This window comes from Chlamydotis macqueenii, chromosome 4, assembly GCF_036417535.1.
Source record: "Chlamydotis macqueenii isolate bChlMac1 chromosome 4, bChlMac1.mat, whole genome shotgun sequence".
Classification (NCBI taxonomy): domain Eukaryota; kingdom Metazoa; phylum Chordata; class Aves; order Otidiformes; family Otididae; genus Chlamydotis; species Chlamydotis macqueenii.
Window position 1 is genome coordinate 68,430,316 of NC_141559.1, and position 20,026 is coordinate 68,450,341.

At 41.6% G+C, this 20,026-nt stretch overlaps 1 protein-coding gene across 4 annotated transcripts in view; it reads right to left on the reverse strand.

The window, feature by feature from the left end:
* Window positions 1-20,026, reverse strand: part of C1QTNF7 (C1q and TNF related 7) — a 52,572-nt gene that overhangs the window by 23,322 nt on the left and 9,224 nt on the right. For 2 of the 4 annotated variants that reach the window (XM_086747617.1, XM_086747616.1), the window contains exon 1: window positions 13,714-14,092. The exons of the other annotated variants lie outside the window; for them this stretch is intronic. The gene's annotated coding sequence lies outside the window, so the exon portion shown is untranslated. Of the gene's footprint in view, window positions 1-13,713; window positions 14,093-20,026 lie in introns of those variants that run through there. 4 annotated transcript variants of the gene reach the window in all.

Below are 20,026 nucleotides of genomic sequence, written 5' to 3' on the forward strand. Positions count from 1 at the left end.
TGAGTTAAAGAAACAGCCTGATGGATGGAGGCTTGTGTGGCTTGACCCCCACCCGCAGTCCAGCCTCCCTCCAGCTGAGGGCAACTTTCACTTCAGATCTGAAGCTTTGGTGCAGCCTCGGGTCCGGTTGCTTATTCGTAATTAAAACTGCTGGTTCCTTGGAGTGCTTTGCAGCTGCTGTGAAAAGCAGTGTCTCTTGTACATCCTCAGGGTCAAGATCTTTGGTGATTTTACCATGGAAATATGGAATCTGACTATAATGGCTTCTGATATTGCCAGACCATAAACTAAGACATATCTGAATGCTGTTAGGAGCTGACTGAAAAGGATAGGGAATCCAATTGGTGTGACTGCTGTGGTCATGAGATGAAGTATTCCTTTTTACTCTTATCCTTATTGAGTGTAGGGGATATGAATGCCCTAAGGAGAGCCAGAGGATTTTACAAGGTGTACTGGGAACTACTTTTCATCATTTAGAAAGAAAGGGTTTAAAGGTTCAGATAAGGACAGTACTGAAAAAAGAGAATTTGGCATGATGTCCCTGAGAAAACAATATTGCAATGATGAACAAAGATATTCAAGCATGCTTTATACACTGATTTCACTGCCAATGAAAAGAGACTGACTATATGTCTTCCCATAATCACAGAGAGTATTTATGGCATAAATATAATTTTTTATTTATCTGAAACTGAGTTTTATCAGCTATCCTTTAGCAAACTGAAGAATCAGACTGTGAATGAGAGAGATATGAAAACTGTCAGACGAAAACACACCAAACAAAACAAATGATTACTGATTGGCCTTGAAGAAAACTGAGAAAAACAATTTTAATAAGAAAAACAAGACACTGAAGTGCTGTAGCTGCAGTGTCAAACTGATTTCCAACCACCCACAAGAGTATATCAGCTTTGTTTTTCCAGTGATAAATTTAGTTTTTCCGCTTGTCCCCACTGCACATGTTAGTGATGATGTTGGAGACTTTTCAATTTCCATTTAAGATTTTAAACAGTAAATAAAGTTATCTTGGCAGCCTGCAGGAGAGCTAATGCAGTAGAGAGAAGATGTGCAGAAAATGGTTTATACAAAAATTGAGTTTAGGTTCAACACTGAACCCCTGCTACTCTCTCTGAAGCCGTGCCCCTCCTACTCCCTCCGAAGCAACGTGCCTGCTGTGGGCACGCCGGACGAGCAGCCCCAGCACGCGCTGTAAAACCTGCAAACCTGAGCAAGGCCAGCCCTGCTGCCTTTGTACACCAGGTGGGTGGTGAGAAGGCCCTCGGGTCTTCTGCAGGAACCTGCTGTCATAGAGGAGAGGTGGCGGGAGGAAGGCAATGAGCAAGAACAGGCTGCTGCCACGCCGAGGGGTATCGCACGGTCCCTGCGGGAACAGGCTGTGAGCCAGGCTGATGCAGATGCGCTGCTGTTTAGTTATCCCTGGTGCTGGATACACTGCTCTGGAAAGTCTCTTGGGTTCCAGCTTTGGATGCTAGAGTCATCATCATGATCCTTTGGGACCCATGACTTGTCCTCCCTCATAGGCTTGCCCACATTTATTAAGCGAGTACAGCGCTCTCCTCCTGGCAAGAGACTGTATGAGGTAGAGTTACCCATCATGGCAACCTGCAGAAAGTGTTTTATGATCCCAAAAACAAAATCTTTATATAGGAAATACAGTAACATCCCCAGCAACAGTACTAACTTCTAGCCCTTAGCACCATTTTGTTCCAAATAATTAGCCTTCTGATAGTATTTTTTTCTAGATACTGAAATCTCGGTATGTTGTTACTCCTCCAAATGGATCAACATGGATCTCAAATCGTAATAAAGAAATAACAAATTAGAGATGATTTTAGCTTCCAGAAAAAATTATCACGCTGAGATTGAAATTTAGATAATTAAATGAAAGGGAAGAAAAACACAATAAAGAAGTACAAGCATTTGATAAATAGCTAATAGACTTAAGAGATTCCCTTATTCTTACTGCTCAGGGAATTTACTTATTTTACCCATGTAGAAGATGCACAATACCTTATTTAGTAATATTTCAAGGAACTTTTTTAGCATCTGGCATTGAATGTAATTGTTGCAATGCTCTGGCAGCATGCTACACTGTAAAGCTAACACATTCGCATGCCACAGAGATGAAAATAAAAGGATGAGGCTTAAGGAATTTTCACTGCAAGGTGCAGCTCCTGTTACCTCCAGCTCCATGGAAGATTCCTGCTCTAATGTAAATCTTCTGCTTTCTACTCCTCTGACTGAAAGCACAGGCATTTTTTCCCTCCTTCTCTTTTTTTTTTTTTTGGTCAAAGGGTTGTCAACTTCAAGTACATTGCATGTGTTGCAATGCATCAATATATGGCAGTAGTGATGTGAATCAAGTCAGGCATGTGCCCTGGGTTTATGGGATTATCCAAGCCGTAAGCAAAGAAAATACAGGCAGTATTTTCTAAAGCATCTTTAATAGCATGAGAAGAATTGGGTAGAGCCTAATAATAGACCTAGAACATTTTTCTATTTCAGTTTGCTACAAAAGTTGCTATGCAACTGATCTTTAAGTAAAACAGTTTTCATTAACAGTTGTTAAATGCCACCCTGAATGGTATTAACAAGGTCAAGGCAGAGATCAAATAATTCTTATCAACATGTCTTGCAACAGACTAAAACTTTGCAGATATCCTTTTCATAAAGGAGATAAAATAAATTTTAGTTCATTACATAATTGTTGGATGTTATGGATTCTTTTTCTTTCAAAACTCTACATGAAATATTTCTGAAGATAGTAGTGCATTCTGGAGTTAAAAAGGCAAGACTACGAAAATCTACGTTGGCAACAAAATACTATGACAAGCAAAATGAGAAGTGCCAAATACTTCAAAAAGTTCACTAAAGGTTTTGCAGTTGCTGGTCATTTTCATGGCCAAGGTGCTCAGTGACTATGGTGAAAATAACAGGAGACCAAAAGAGATAGGGTAAAAGTAGTGAAGGAAGAAAACACATTTTAAAATAATCCTCCGCAAATAACATTATTATTGGACTATAAGCATTCAGATAGGTTTTAACACACTGTATGTATTCTCCATGCCCACTGGGATATGCTGCAAAATCAGTGGACTGAATTATGTTCTCATTGGCACTGGTGTAAATCCAGGGTAAGTCATCAGACTACGTCGTTGTTATTTCCAGTTTTCCAATGAGTAACCAAGTAGAAATTGGTCCAATGTTCCTCTGCTCTGTCTTCCACTCCCTTGTATAGGAACTACTCATAAATAAATCAATGAGAACATCCTGCTTACTGCATGTTCTCCACTTGTCAATAAGAGGAAAAACAACACTAAAACATGTTTTTTCCCATGTGCCTTCTTAGTAGACCACCTCTCAGTATGTAGGTACAGGAACTGCAAAGTACTGCCAGCCTTGAGGATCCTGAATTCTAAGAAAAATCACACAGAAAGGCAGCACTGAAAATTCAGAGGTAATCCTAGGTGTGAGAGCATGGAGAGAAGGGGGTAACGGAGAGCAGGCAAAGTCCCAGAGGTGAAGGAAAAACACTTCAGTAGTTGGAGGTGGTGCCAATGACTTCTGCTGGTGGCAGAAGGAGCGTGATACTGAAATTGGGAGCCACTTGCTACCGAAAGGACAGCCTGAGCATGCGGGATGTCATGCGGTTGTATCTGATCTTGGTCAGTTGGAAAGTAAGGAAGGTGATAGAGAAAGATGTGAAATGAGCAGAATCTCCCACCGGAGGCCTTCAAGTGCTGGGAACTGGAGTAAACAAAGATTTCAGTGGCAGAAGCAGGAACTGCGATTGTTCAAAAATACAAAAGCCAAGTCCTATCCTGGCCAATACAGGCAAAAAAAACCCCGGAGTGGCTGCCTGCCTGGGACTGCTGTCATCCAGCTCCCACCTTGCTGCGCTTTAGTCTGACTCTGCATACAAAGGGAACTGACTGGGGACAGCTAAATTCTCCTTGTACCTCGCCAACCAAACACACAGGAATTTGATGTATGGGCTGTTCATTCATCTTATTTCCCATTAAACCCTCAGCCGCCATGGGACGACTCACCATTGCCCTGCCGTGTAAGTGCGCATGCAGTGGTGCCTAGGAAGAGCGTGGTGGGTACAACACACAGAAGTGAAAGCATTTTGTCCTCAGTCTTAGAAAAAATGATGCTACAGCACAGTCTGGAGGTGAATCAGGCCCTACAGAAATAGCGTCACCATGCAGCTGCAGGCAGACATGGACCTTTGTAACTTCATTGCCATGGATCTGCTCCACCTTCAGCGACAGTCCAGCGACGGCAAAGCGAAGGCACTGTTAGAGCCCAGACCTGGTAGAAAGGCTCTGCATTCCTAAATGATTGAATCAAAAAGCAGAGCATAAACCACATAGGCAACACGCCTTGCACGAGGTTTATTTTTACTGTGTGAATTCAAGCGCTGGAATGTCCTGTACCAATTCCAGAAGGGTTAACGCTTTCATGCCTTGCAGCCTGGCCAGGAGGGACACCCAGTGCTGCGGGTATGGGCTGTATCCTCATTTTCCTTATACCTGTGACTGAAACAGCCGTGCCCTCTCTGCCTTTCTGAGCTCACCATTCCTTTGGTGCTTCTTGAATTATTGCTCCCACACAGCTTACTTCTCCTCCCCCTTCCTTGTCTGCTCCTCTTCCAAGCAACCTTCACAAATGCCAGCCAACAGAAATGTTTAGCCTTTAGTTTCTCCAGCTGCAGCTTAGCTGGCGTACCTGAGAAAGAGGCACGTAAGAGGTGAATGGCATCGTTGGTAATATATGGTATGGTTGCTAATGCCAGGCGTTGTGTTGTCTTTGTGAGCCCGGCTCCCTAGTTTAAAAGTAATGCTAGGCTGAAGAGGAGGATCCTTCACTACCAGTTCCAGGATGTGGCTGGCAACATGTAGAGGAAAATGCTCTGCCATTTCGTAAGGGGAAATGCTATTCCCTTCTCCCCTCCAAACTGGTGACACCACTGCAACAGGCGAGGGCAGGAGGAGATTGCAGCCAGGCTGGCAGGGGGCCTCAAATCCACCATGGCTGAGACCTGCTGCCACCCAGCTCACAGCACCAACTGGATGTCCCAGCCTGCTGCTAGTGGGCCTCTGTGAACACGGATGGACAATTTCTTCTTCTGAACCTTGGCACATCCACACTCTTGTGTTCATAGTTTGCTTTTTCGCTTGGGGAACTGTTGCCTTGCATTGAGACAGAGACAGAGACACTGTTTTAGCTGGTCAGAGCAGAGCTAAGAAGTTATGGAAATAGGAGAAGCCACTCATAGTGACAGAATGCAGCACTGCGGGCAGCTGCCAGCTTATGTGCTTCCTGGAAGAATTCAGAGAAAGTGGGAAATGTTAGTAGAAACTAAATTTGTTTGCTATAATCTGCTTTTAGCTGATCTTCTAAAAAATGTGCTCTTTAACCTAGACTCTAAGGTCCTGCTACTGAGCAACCATTGTCACCTCTTCTAATGCAGCTTTTAAAGCTTTTGAAACATGATAGGATAGACCCTGTTGTGTTTCATCCTGGGTTTTCCTGTGTTCCTTTCTGAAGGAAAAACTAAAAGGCCAGTACTGGAAAACTCCTTTAGTGATATGACTTTTCCAAGGTCTGCTGTCACAGCTTTTAGTTTTTTCCAGTCAACACTACAGATGAAGACAAGTCCTGGTGCCGTGTAGACTTCCACATTGCATCTCCATCCCATGTGGGCTTCTTTTCACCAAACTGTTCCAATTCTCTTTCTAAAATCGTTTTTGCATCTCCAGCCTAGGCAGGGATTTTGAGCAACTTCTATTTGAACAGACAAGACAGTTAAAATGCAGAAGAAAGGAAGTGTTTGTTCAGGAACTGAGGCACAGACTGAAGCAGCTTGCTCAAGGGCACAGAGGAGCTTCCCAGCAATGAAAGGCTTCAACCCAGATACGTGCTCCATAGCTTTACTGTACAACACCTCCCTTGTCCAGAGAAGCAGCAAAGCACCACAAGTGTGTACTCATCATAACCTCGGTTTAATTTTTAAACTGATGTCTTATAAAGGAAAAAACCCTATGTAAGTTTCTTCTCACTATCTATCACCACTCACTATCCATACTCTCAGTTTCCCTTTCATATGTGAGAGGGAGAATTAACTTTTCTGTGGTTCTAATGAGAGCCCATTACTTAGTGGCATAACCCCATCTCAGCCACCACCAATCTATACCGAGCACAGCAAATTTATTCATTAGATTTATCCTATGTTTATTAACAGCCTGGCTCAGAAAAAGAGTCGGTGACAAAAACCATCTGGAATAAACATAATGGAAAACAAACAATGTAATATATTCCGTCACTCCAGCCTAATTACACTGTTTGGTGCAAATACTATCAATCCAAGTGACAATTTACAAGCCGAACTCTTATTAAAGGGAAAAATGAGCTGTGTGGGGAAGCACAAATCAAAGTAACTAATCAACACAGACAGTACATTCAGGGATTTAAGAGGCAAGGTGCGGTAGTCTTTTATTCCTCCTTGTTTTCAATTTGGGAGACCTCCTGTGATGTTGCAGTACATTATACGTTATATCTACTTATGTAACACTGGGGAGAAGCATGTCTCTGGCTGTTGTATTATTTTCCACCAGCTACAGCCTGTGACTTTTAGGTTTAAATGCTTTTTCTTGTCCTATCCTTTAAGCTGGGAGCAAGGCACACTGTCCCATGCACCAGTTTTCTTTTAAGGCAACTTTCCTCTTTTAGGAGACAGTAAAAGCTTGGAATTCAGGACAAAGTTAGAAAAGGTTGGAGTTAGCTAAAAGCAATGCCAGTGTGATCTAAACCAAATTCTTATTGAGTGAATTGGTTCAACAAGAGAAAAACGAGAAAGATCTCTCCCTCCCATGCAAGCATCTGAACAACCCATGGCTGCTGTCCATGATCTGTTTCAGCTTGGAACCTGGAACCAGACTCATTAGATGCATCTGGTGTCCTCAGGGAAGCATGAGAAAACACTGGCAGCAATGAAGAAAAGATGGTAGAAGCCAGAAATTAGCCAATCACCCTGTCTGCATTAGAGCATGAACTTCAAGAACGGCGTTAGTCACCTGCAGGAAAGCTGAGCCCTCAAAGACATAGCAAAGTGATACAGTGCTACAGCGCTGTAACACACTGTCAGTTCAGGGAAAATGCTTCATCTGGAAAATACCACCTCAGGCCAAGAGGGAAAACTTAAGACCTCATTACAACAAGGGGCAACAAGCTAGCATTACAGTGAAATCAGTATGAACAAATATACACACAGCCCTGACCACAGAAGTATGGTCATAACTTCCGTAAATGTTAGCAAAATATGATTTATATAATCCTACACTGAAAATTTCCATGTTACTGAGGGGATGGTGGAGGAATTTCTTTAACTCTGTCTATGGGAAAAAAGCAGAGTGAGAAAGGGCTACACTGAGTGGAACAAAGATGTCAGAAGATCCACGTGTCACTTTATTTGCCATAAGGAGGGAAAGCATGAGTCACCATGACCCCACATGCCTCTCTGGACCTTCATGTTCCTTCCTTGCCTGCAAGGTAAAACAGACCCATGGTCCCTTCACACTTTGGAAATGGCCATGTAGCTCAAAGACCTGCTATCATGGGATTGTCTTAGAAACAACATTCATCTCATGAAAAGGCATTTCATATTTCTCTCTGAACGTTTTTTTTTTTTTTTCTGGAACAGGGTTTAGTGCTCTGTTTCCAGTAGGCCCTGAAACATAGCTTGTTCTCAACCGTAACATAGGCTTATTCTCAACAAGAATCCTGACAATGGGCAAACTTCTGTCACAGTTCATGTGTATGTAAAATATCTGAAACTCTGTTTCTGCACCTGCTGTTTTCAGAAAGAAATAAGTGTGCCATCCTTTTATCCTTGAAAAGCTGATGTCATAGATGTGACCACAGCGGGATGTTTATTCATTTAAGAGGCAAGGTGCAAAGTTAGAGAAATACACTCCTGAGAATTTTGAAATTTCAGTGATTCATAAAAGCCAAAAAATTTATTGTCAGCCAACTGTGGATCCATCTCTCCAGAGCCTTATTGCATCATCTGTATTAGCATGCAAATCAAGATGACATAGCTGTTGCTGACTAATTTCAAGTGTGATATTCACAGCATAGATGCACTGTTGGCATGGTTTTTGGCAACACCTTCATCCAAACATCTCTGCATACTGTCTGCCTGAAGCTATCATTCTTTTCATCCAGGAAGATGAATATGAGGATGACTCTTTCCCTCATGAGTTGAGTCCATGCCTATGCTTAAAAACCAGTGTATTTAAGTCAGCTACCAAATCCCACAGGTATTGTGTTCATTTATGTCTCTCTTCTTGGCCTTAACTACTTTGTTTCAAGCAGAAACCAAAATTTTTTTTTTTTTTCCCTCTGATTTCCACCTGAGTGATAGGAATTTAAGTATTTTCAAAAGCAGGTATAGATGAAAGAAGGATGACTCCCAGTCTGTAGATTACAAAAATCTAGGAGTATGTGGCATCTGTCAATAATTATAATGATAAAATATCTTAATTTTCAGTTTACATGGTTTCTTGCCCTCTTGTTCTAGGACCATTGGCTCTCAATCTGACTAGGGAATCAACATGTTCCTTCCTGAACAAGGAATGACCATAAATACAGAATGTTTTCCTTAAGGAGCAGAACATAGCAGCCATGGTATGGTCAACCCAGCATGGTCACATAGTGTCCGAAACTTCAGCTTTGCAACTGGGAATTATTCTGGCCTTTTGGGATGCTTAAACACTTGTGTTGTTACTCTCTTGAACCTTGAAGACTTTTTGTAATCCTCCAGGATTGCCTGGATTTTTTCCTCTGAGGGAGGAGATGCAGGGAACATGCTAATGACACTGTGCGGGTATGTGGGAGCTTGTTCACGTACTGAGGCAGTGATCATGGTGTGCTGGCTGTGCCCTTGCTGTAGCAACAATGTGAAGCTGAATCTGGTTCCCCATTGCCACAAAAAACCCATAACAGTCCCAGTACTTTCTTGTGACTGCCTGCACTGTCGCCTTTTCCCACATGCTCCACAAAAGGCTTTCTGTGTTGTCCAAGATCTGAACTGCTGATAAATACCACAGTCAATTTGTGGTGAGCACTGAATTTTTTTCTGTTTTATCAAGGACCTCACAGGAATAACTTAGCTGAGATACTGAGCTGTCTCAGTGAACTGTCTATCAACAACCCCTCAAGGCAGAAACTACTTGCTAGAGCATCAGCTGATTAACTGAAAGGGAGATGAAGTTCAGAGAAAGAATTGTTTTAATTACCATGTAGTCTGCTTCACCATTATTCTAGAAAAAGCTGGACACAGATGTTATGTGAATGTAATTGCAGATTTCGGGAAGTATCTTCAAAGCCACGGAGGAAACCTTAAAACTATTACAGAAATAATTCCCTCTGGAATATGAATACAAGCAGATTTCCCCCCCACCCCCCGCCCTCAACTACATTTAAGATACCAAGTATGTTAGTTGCTTCACTGAACTTCAGAAATGGGCAGTCACTCGAAGACAGGTTGCATTAGCTAACAGATATTGATGACTAAGGACGAAAATACCTGTTCCAGCAGGTTCATGCTCCTACAAGCCAAAAGGCCACATTCCCATTGCAGACCTCCATTGCAGCAGCTTGCTTACAGCAACTTCAGACTAGCTTTCCATCTGCAAGCTGGGATTCCACTACACTGCTTCCTTGCTTGCCTGTTTATGGGTGGCTGTGGATGGGCACATGTTTCCACACTTCAGGAAAACTGCCTTCAGTTTTCTGTATCTTCACAGACTTCTAGTATTATCTCAATTCAACAGCCATTGAGTCTTGCCTCAGTCCTCACGTCTGTAAGCCCAAGAGGTGGTGTTCAGAGAAATAAATACATACAACGTGCTGAGGTGTTGCACCAGACCAATAATGGATAGTATGGCTCCAAAAGAGAGATCAGATCCTGAGATAGATACACAAGAAGTCTGGCATGCATCAGGATGTAATCTCTTCATACCATTGCAGGGATTTATTTAGGAGATCCTCTCTCTGAGTTACATTGCTGTCAGGTAGCAGAGTGCTGCCTGCAATTTTCAAAGTATTTGAACATTTGCAGCCTTAAAAAAAATAGAATTGTCAGAAATAAAGATAGCTCATCAATTAGACATTTTCACAACTCCTTCTCATTTGTATTTAGATTTCTAAACCTCATATTGTCAAATAATAGACTATAAAATAGAACTCTTCAACAATTTCTTTTTTTTTTCTTTTTAAATCCTACAGCATTGGATACAGAAGAGATCTTAAAACTTTCAAAGTGCAAGTGAAGGAACTACTCTCTTTAGTCAAAGTAATGGTTCTCTTAGTCCACTGTTGTCATAGGTAATGACGTGTCCCAGAAGACATCTGGGTGAGGAAAACACCAGGAAATGCAGAGCTAGTCAAGGCAGTAATTAGAGTAGCCATTAGCCTTGGACAACAAACTACAAGGGTCAGCAGCCTGCATGCTTTGCTTACAAGTGGGCTACTTTGCTTGTACCTGCCGAGATGGGGATTAGCCACTGAAGTCCAAACAGTGGACTTCAGGCCCTTTCTCCATCCCAAGCCTTCTCTTCTCCAGCAAGGCCGAACATCAGCCCTGGTGTTGTGGTGTAAAGAGAAGCTGATTTGAGATGCCAAAAAAGAGGAAAATCTGTACTCTGGGACAGCCTGGCATTAAGAGTTACTGTATCCTGGAGAAGTAAGAAAGGAAAATGTTCCCCGAGGGAATGGAGAAAGAGAGAAAAGGGAGGGAAAGCATCACCACTGAGGCCGTCTAGCACCCCTCCAGCACCACGGACCCTTCAACAGTCCTGTTCCTTCTCAAAGGTGCAATCAAAAACTCCAAAGCTTGGTTGAGATGAGGAATTTCTCTTCTTTCAAGTTAGGCTGGTGCCTTGTCTAAGCACTGAGTCCATGCAATAACATATCTCATGTCATTATAATTACCAAAGCCTTTGACAACGTGTGCAATAATCTGTTCTTAAGATCAACTAATTCAAGTTTAAACAGTTCTCACATGTCAAAGGCTGTCTGAAGAGATTTCTTTAAAAAACAAACTCTTCAAGTCTCAAAGTCAGCTAGAGAGGGAGAAAAGAACTAAAGTTTTTAGAGCAGCAAATGAATATCCAGTAGTAAAACATTTGGATCGAATCTATTTATCTGGTTTCTTTTCCTTGAAAGAAAATGAGAGTTATCTTCTTATTTGAGATTTATTCTTTCCATTTGTGTTCCCAAATTTATTCCTGGTCTAAGATCTTATGTTCTTAGATTTCCCACTCATTGAATTTCATAGCTGTATCTCGTGAAAAATGAAATTTTAGAATAAGAAAGATAAAAAAGATTTTTTTTCTCAGTTATTTCTATAGGCACTGCATTATTTCCTCTGGGAAATTTTGCAAGAGGAAGATTTCAGCCTGCTCACAGTATACATTAGAATGAGAATATAATTCACGACCGGAGCAGCTCCTTTGACTCTTTGTTGCTTGTTTGCTTTGACTGAGCTCAGACTAGCACATTTCACAGTTGATTTGCAACTTGAAAACACAAGTTGAATAATGAGGTGAAAATATCTCACAAAAAAAATAATCCTGAAAAACATGTGGTTTATTAGTTTGCAAGCTAGGAAGTGACACCGAGCATCCAGACATGGATACTTTTTATTTAATGCATCAGTTCTGCATAGTAAGACAGAGCACATTCCTCCCCACAAAATATACACAACAAAGTATTTAAAGATGTTCAGATTCAAAGCCATAACCATCTGCTTATCACAGACATCTGTTGCTTCAAAGCAAAGGACTATATGAAAGGTTCAGAAAGCTTTAGAGCTCAAAAGATGCATTTGCCAAGAGACTAATGGAACACATGAATATACATAAATTCCAAAAATATAACAAACTGCTGTTTTCTCCCTGGAGTGCAGTTACATCAGCTAGGTATGTGAGAGCTGAGTTGCAAGGAAAAAAGAAGAAAGGAGTTACCTCAGCTCTTACTCATCTCTGTACTGAAAATTAAACTTTTTATCACTCTCCAAACACTCTTGAAAACCAACATCTTCTTCCTCTAGCAGCAGGGGAGGCTGACTTTCACACTGACCTCCTACATCTCTGAGTTGCTCCTGCCAATGCACCTTCAAAACATGATTGTTTCCACCCTGCGACTTTGTTTCTACAGAGCCTTTCCCTGTTCTTGCTCAGGGAGGTGACACCCCAGCTTCACCAGGAATAACACGCTGCAGCTTCACAGCCCTGCACTTCTATTGATTTCCTTGCTATTTTGGCGCCCAGGTCTGACTACCTGGCTGGAGGCAAGGAGAGCTTTCCTATTGACTTCCATGAATGGTGAGCTTCTCCCTTAATGAACAGAGCCCTTTTCCCCATATGCCTCTTGCATTGCTATGGACAAGAAGGTCAACAGCAGGACTGGGAGTGGTAACAAGCTCTTCGGGGCAGCATCTGTGTTCCTCTGAGCACCTGATTCAAGAGGTGATTGTGGTGATGTATCTCAATAAATAAAGTTGGTGGTGTCCTGTGGGTACATGCCAGATTTCCACTGTGAGGGCTGGAAGGCAAGAGGATGGGTCTGGAGGGAAGGACCTGCTAAAAGTTATTGGGAGCTAGGAAACAGTGTGAGCCAAATAGAAGGTGCAAAGTCAGAGGGATTAGGTGCTTTTGGAATGGCTTCAAGGAATGCAAGGGACTTCAAAGTTGTCTGGACAGGAAGGTACTAGGAACTCTGAGTGCATTAAATTTCTATCTCAGGTTAATACCACCTGTACCTGGTCAGGGGAGCTAATCAAGCCTCCTGGCACAACATCCAGTTTCCATCCATTTATCACCCTATCTGCATGCGGGCAGCCATCAAAAGGGCAGGGAGGCCCTCACAGACAAGAAGAAAAATTTAGGATTTCAACGCCTCTCTGCCAGGCCTATTGTTGCCAACACATACATGAACTGCATAGAGAACAAGGAAATGTTTCATGACCTTAAACTGCAGCATGAAGCTCAGAGAAAGTTAATCCATCCCTGCAATAAACTCCAAATAACCATACAGCAAGTGATTAATTTAAATGTGAGCATGAACAGCAAGATACATTTTTATAAAGCAATCAAAATATTTCTTCTGACATTTAATTACTCTTAGTCACATCATCTGTGACCTCTTAAAGCTCACTATAACGCATATAAAATCCCACAAGACCACAAGTTTAACGTGGGGGTTACACACCATTTTCGTCTTCACTGAGGCTGCTTTATAAACTACCCTTCTGCTGTTTATTTTCCTTTGCACAGATTTTGTGTTTTGCTGTCAGCTTCCCATTGTCCTTGAAATCAGAGCAACAAGAAATCGAAGAAATCAGCCGATCGAAAACAGAGAATAGGAATTGTCGGTGACTGGAAAAGCAAGCAGAGCCTGCCCGAGCCATGTACAAATTCTGCTCCTTACACTAAGAAGTAAAACATTTCTAGAAAGGTAAGTTATTTATTATTGTGCCAATGTACACGCATTATTTAAAGCAACAGCAAGGTAGCAACATTACTAGTATTAGGAAATTAATCTCAAGTTTAGATTATCTCAGAGTTTTTATGAGGCAAGAGAATATACAAAGTCTGCTTCGGCTAAGTAAAGCCCTTTACTTACATGTCTTGCAAGAGGTTCCAGCAGCTGGAGTCTCTGAACTGCACTGCATGCTGATACTGCTTTTTGCCGAAAGCCCCCTAACTTTGGCACTGGAGATGGCACATAACTCACCAGTGCTTCAGATTGATAAATATTTTCCTTTAAAAATACTCTCACATGTCTTTTTATCAGTGGTGTGCACTGGCAGTAGACTGCAAAGCAGAAAGCTTGTGTGGTGTTAAGAGGAAAGAGTTCCCTCTCAGCTGAATCAAAAAAAAAAAAAAAAAAAAAAAGAAATCCTTGACCTCAACAACTAGAATAAATCTACTATATCTGCTGGCTCTTTTCTGAATGCATACTTGAGCAGTAACATAAGAGTGAGCGATCAGAGCGCAGAAACTGTGGCGTGTCATGCTGCGTACCGGCAGGGTATGTGAGCAATGCTTCTAGCAGAGGCACAGGAAAATGAAAACACAATGCATGTTTTCAGCTTTTATTTTGTTCACATATTTTAAAAATGAAACAAAGACGACAAGTCTTTCTATTTCAGTTCACAGCTCCCAAGTGGCAGCGCTCTCAGCTTTGTCCCCTCTGCTGAGGTTCCTTGTGTGCCAGATGAGGTTACTGCTGACTTTCTATTTCAAACCTCGATTTTCTGAGAATCTCTGTATCTCAGCCAGGAAATGTAACCCAGGCTGAAGTTTAGCATTTTGGACATCATAAATGCAATGAATTGCCTGCAAGCACAATGAGTTTTTTTCAGATTTTTTTTTTCTCCCTCAAAAGATCTGTTTGTTTTTTTTTTTTTCTCTCTCTCTCCTTTGGTCTACTTAAACTTATTAAACTTCGTAAAAACAAGTGTAGCTTTTGGAACAAGTCCTCAGTAGAATGACTAGTGAGATGAATATGAAAAGCAAGATAAAGATGTAGCTTAAAATAAGTAAATGTCAGGTTTTAGCAAAAACGAAGTTCCCTGCTCCATTGTAAAATTATATTTACAAGAATAAAGACATTATTTTAAACATAGTCATTCAATTCCCAGGCAATGAGGACAAAGGTTTGATGGAGAGTATGAAAAAAAGCCCTATTTTAGGCATAATAAAAGGAGTAAGAAAGAGATAAGAAAGGAAGAAAATCGAAGTCCTCATTCATTCCACTGTATTCAGTTGCAAAAGAGGGAAAAAGGGAAACAAACTTACAGTCCAAAATCAAACTTTAAAATATTGTAACTGCAATATTCCAGCTTTATGAAATATAAAGATTACAAAAAAAAGCCCTCAAAATTTTTAATAAGCATTTCTAACTTGAGGAAAGAATAGTTTTTAATGAAGAATGATCCAATGATCTCTTTTGTCTAGCATGTTATTCCCCTTGTGTGACAATGGACTTGAAAAATCCCCTACACATTTTATATGTGTGTTACCAAGGTTTTTCTTGAACCGCAGACTTGGGTTCAGCTTTTGTTGTTGCTTCTTTTTTTTTTTGCAACTTTATTAAGACACTAAAACACATGTACATCTTCAAAATTGTTTATTGGTAATTAAATTGTCTCTCCCAGTTGTAGCTGACTACTAGCAGTAATATATTGTGCTGAATGAGAGACGTCTCAGTTTCAATTTAGTTTCCATTTATATCCACTTCCTTTGTCAAATACTGAAACTGTAAGTCTACAACAAATTAATTTTGCCTTTTTTCCACTCTTCCTGCTGTTTTCCCTTTCCCTTTCTCCAGTGACATTTTCAAAACACAAGGCACCATCAAACCATGTATGTATATGTAGAATTTCAACGTATTTGCATTGATTTTTATTTTTAATTAAAATTCATATTTGAAAGTTGTTGCTTTAAAACTGGTGTGGGATGCAAGCATTATTCTTCAGATAGCAAAACACCTTTTCTCCGCAGCAGGTTCAGGTCTTGTATGTAGGGCTTATTTATGTAGGTTGGTGCTGAACTCCCCTGCGCTGGCTCCTGCTCCGCCATGCAGGGGTGAGCCTGCTGTCACTGCTGTGCCAGACCTCGTCCCTCTCTGCTAAACCATCAGCAAGAACATGTTTTCTCCCTCTCTCCCAGTTCCACTTTTCTATTTTTAGAAAATAGCTGAGATTTTTTACTTTTAATCTTGTTTTACTATGCGAAGGCCTTGTGGCCTGGTTTGTAGGAACAAGCCTTGGCACGCAGGACTGCTCGCACACGCCCAGGTTGGAGACAGTAGCCCCATGAGTGAGGCGTGTCAGGATCCTGTCCAGCTTTCTGTCCGTAACTGCAAGAGGCCAAACCAGGAAATATGTTTGGGAGCTATTACCTGCTTCTTTGCAGCCCATTTCAGCCACAACACTGTGGCGCGAGCCCTGCGAGCCTTGGTGCACTGCGTTTCACTGTGGCCACATGCAATCATGTCGCACAACTGGTGGCAGTGGTGGTCTCTGAAAATATCATCTGCTTCACTGCATATTGTATTTGCATTCACAGACTTTTGTATAGGAGTCGAGAGAACAGTTCACAAGCTAAGGGTCACAGTTACAATTGCAATTGTGAATGTGAAAGTGTAAGTTTGGCCAGAACCCCAGCAACCAGAACACAAACAGAAATTTAAGAGACTTGTCAGGTGAAGTCTATGTCGTCATGATCTACCACATCGAAAACTTTAAAATATTTTTTCTTTTTTTTTTTTCCTCCTAGTAGAAGTATAGACCCTTATATGTAAGTTAAAGTCTCATGTTCCTGATTTATCTTTCAAACACCCCCCAGAAGATTGGTTGAGTTGTGCTGCCCAAGGACTGGGAGCGCTGCTCCAGGACGCTGACCTCTGAGACCCTGAGAAAGTAGGTGCCATATCTGATGTGACACAGTCCCTTAAACTGCCTTGATCAGACTTTGTTTTGAAATTGTCTGATTTTACGCACAGCTTCAAAAAATGTGGGCATCACAAGGAAATACATCCCAGTAGCTGTTATTTCGAATGTCAGCTCACAAGGCTTTTACAAAGCCACACTTAGTGAGAGATGCAACATGTGCAGAGTCAATAGGAACCACAAAGCTCACTTTCACTATTGCATGTAAAAGCTGGGCCGGGGGGACTGAAGCACTGATGCAGTGGCAGTGTGAGAGGACATGGCATGTAAATGTGAGCTAGAGAGCACATTTCCCAATATGGCAAAGTTTCATCGCCTTTAGATGGTCACCTGGAAATAAACCATGTCTGGAGCACTGTGTCCAGCTGTGGAGCCTCCAACATAAGAAGGATGTGGACCTGTTGGAGCTAGTCTAGAGGAGGGCCATGAAGATGATCAGAGGGCTGAAGCACCGCTCCTATGAGGAAGAGCCGAGAGAGTTGGGGCCGTTCAGCCTGGAGAAGAGAAGGCTCCAGGGAGACCTTATAGTGGCTTTCCAATACCTAAAGGGGACTTACAGCAAAGATGGGGAGAAACTCTTTATCAGGGCCTGATGTGATAGGACGAGGGGTAATGGTTTTAAAATAGAGGGTGGTAGATTCAGACTGGATATAAGGAAAGAAATTTTTTACAATGAAGGTGGTGGAACACTGGAACAGGTTGCCCAGAGAGGTGGTGGATGCCCCATGCCTGGAAACATTCTAGGCCAGGCTGGATGAGGCTCTGAGCAACCTGATCTGGTTAAAGATGTCCCTGCTTCTTGCAGGGGGTTGGACTAGATGGCCTTTAAAGGTCCCTTGCAACCCAAACTTTCTATGATTCTATGATTGATTGGCTCTGTGGCTGTACCTAAAGGCACTTAGGCTGTTTCTAGGATTAGCCTGGTGCCACAAGTATTTTTGGTGGGGTCATTGAGCTGCTCTGAATCCACTGGGTCCATTGTGACTTAAGTGGTCTGTCCCTGATGGAGGCAGGCTGTCTCTTGCAGCACTACCTCGGGACTGTGCACCATGGTCTCCAGTGTTCCAAGAGGAAATATTTGCAGAGATGTAGCATTAGAACAGAATAACAGGAGTAATTTGAATTAGAAGGAACCTTAGGAGTTCATTAAGTCCAATATCTACTCAAAGCAGGAGTAATCAACTGGCAGCTGTCTCTGCAGTACTGGCCATGATGACTCTATTAGTCAGGGTTTTCCACTCCATACAGCACACCTCACCTCCATTACCCCCAAGAGCAAGGAGATAACTCAATGATTGTGATCCAGAGGGATTTTGCATCCCTTACCCCAGGTAATTATAACCTCTTTGTTATTGCAATATCTGATCATCCAGACATTTGATTATACTTATCTGGCATGGAAACAAACAAATCTAATTTTAGAGATGTGGACCTAGGGCACAAGGGTGACATTATTTGCTAGAGATCATGTAGTCTGTGCAGAGTAACAAATTGAATGGTCATCTCTCAGGGCTGGCATCCTACCTGCTGTCACCTCTCTGTGCATTCCTGCTATTAGTTAGCTATTCGTTATTAATAGCCACCCTGCTATTACAGATCATTTTTTGAGGCAAGAGGTGAAGTAACACAGCACTTGTGAGATGCCAGCTATGTAATGGGTTCCAGTGCTGAAGCTGAAAGTAGGGGGAAATTAAAAATGCTAACGCTGCTGCTGTACATGTGGTGGGCAGCTGTACATGGGATCATCAAATGAATGATTCTCCTTAAAACACAGTCCTTCTGACAATCTGGAATGGAATCCAAATTAGTAAAAGCTGGTTTTGGAAACCAGGAAAGGTCCCTGTGAGTTCCACTGCTGTCAGTTGGAATTCATATTATAATGATCCAAAACTACGTGAAGGTGAGTATTGCTGTAACTTGTTTAAATTGCAGGACTGCAAAAATATACTTAAGACATCTGGAATCAATTTCTCTTTTTAAATTGAGTTGATACATGAGTAGGGCTTGTGAAGAACTGAAAGACAAGATAGTCTTGTCTTGAAAGACAAGAACGAAAATGTTTAAACAAGTGACTCATATGCATGGCCCTCACACTTCGATCTCACATTTAGCTTTTGGTGAGTAATACTGTTTTATACATGGTCCCACCAGTATATATATAAAAGGCACATAGCTAGGAAATGATATATTACTTCTGGGAAAAACAAAAAGAATATAGCATGGGTCACAGATCTGTCCTAGACTTGTTCTGCTTCCTGGAGAAATCTAGTTAAGCTTCCTTGCAACCTCTATGTGGATGTCCCGTATTGCCAACTCCTGTCTTGGAAGCTCTGCTGCATACCTGCTCAGACTTGCTGAGCCAGCCAAATCAGGACTGCAGCAGTGTCTCACTTAAGGTAAGATGCCAACGTCACTTTTTTGCATGGTCTCAGCTAGTATATGAGCTAGCAAATAATGGGCAAGAACTCAGGAGCTGCAAATTCCTGTTGATGCTTCAAATTGCATATTAAAAATTAAGAATTCTGTCTTTTTAATGTGTAATTTATTTTAATTTTAATGTGTCATTAATGTATAAAATGCAAACCTCCTTTTTAAACCTGTAGTGTGTAATATCTTGTCTGTATAACTTCTCAGTCTTGAAATCTGAATGGTGGGATCTTAAGCTGACATAAATTGGTACTGCCGCACTGATTGTAAAGGCTGCATAATTAAGTGACATTAGCTTAAGGTCTGGCTCAGAAATGTGCAGAAGCATATATATTCCCTTTCTGGTCATGTGGGCGCCACTGGAAGATGACTCAGGACCTGAGAGCTACCATAACTTCATATCCACATCAAAGCTTGTCCTTAGGCCTTTTACCATACCCCATGGGAGATGAACATTTGTTTTTGAATGCTTCACTGAACTATGTAATTTAGGAACATCAACAACACATGCCATTAAAACCCATCAAAAACAAATATCAAGCTTAGATACAGATGTCCTGAGCCTCCACTTGAGGAGCTGTGTGATCTTCCATTTGAGGGTCAGAAAAGAGTTTTTAATAAACTGCTTTGCCTCTTAGAGGTCAGACAACATGGATGAAGCCTGGAGATGCTTTAAGGCAGGGACACTGTGTCTCTTCCATTCCCTTCACCCAAAAGCAAAACTCATTTCAACTATTGCTGTTTTGTCAGAGGTAGGAAGGCAAAATAAACTCCATGGGAACTGGAAAGTATGCTTTCTAGCAGTAGCTTGTGACACTTTCTGATCAAAAATCTACTGTTCATGTACCTTCAACATGATGGTAAAACATTATGTTTAATCTTTTGACAGTTTAAGAAAATGGTCCTTTTTGCAGCAGATCAAATACCCCATAAGTTAAATCTGTAGCTCTTTCTTCTCTACAATCTTGGAAAAACCAGGCAGAAACAAAAATCACTGCCCCAAAATAACATGTTCAAGAGCTATCTTGAAATCTGAGAATTTGAGCTGTCCTT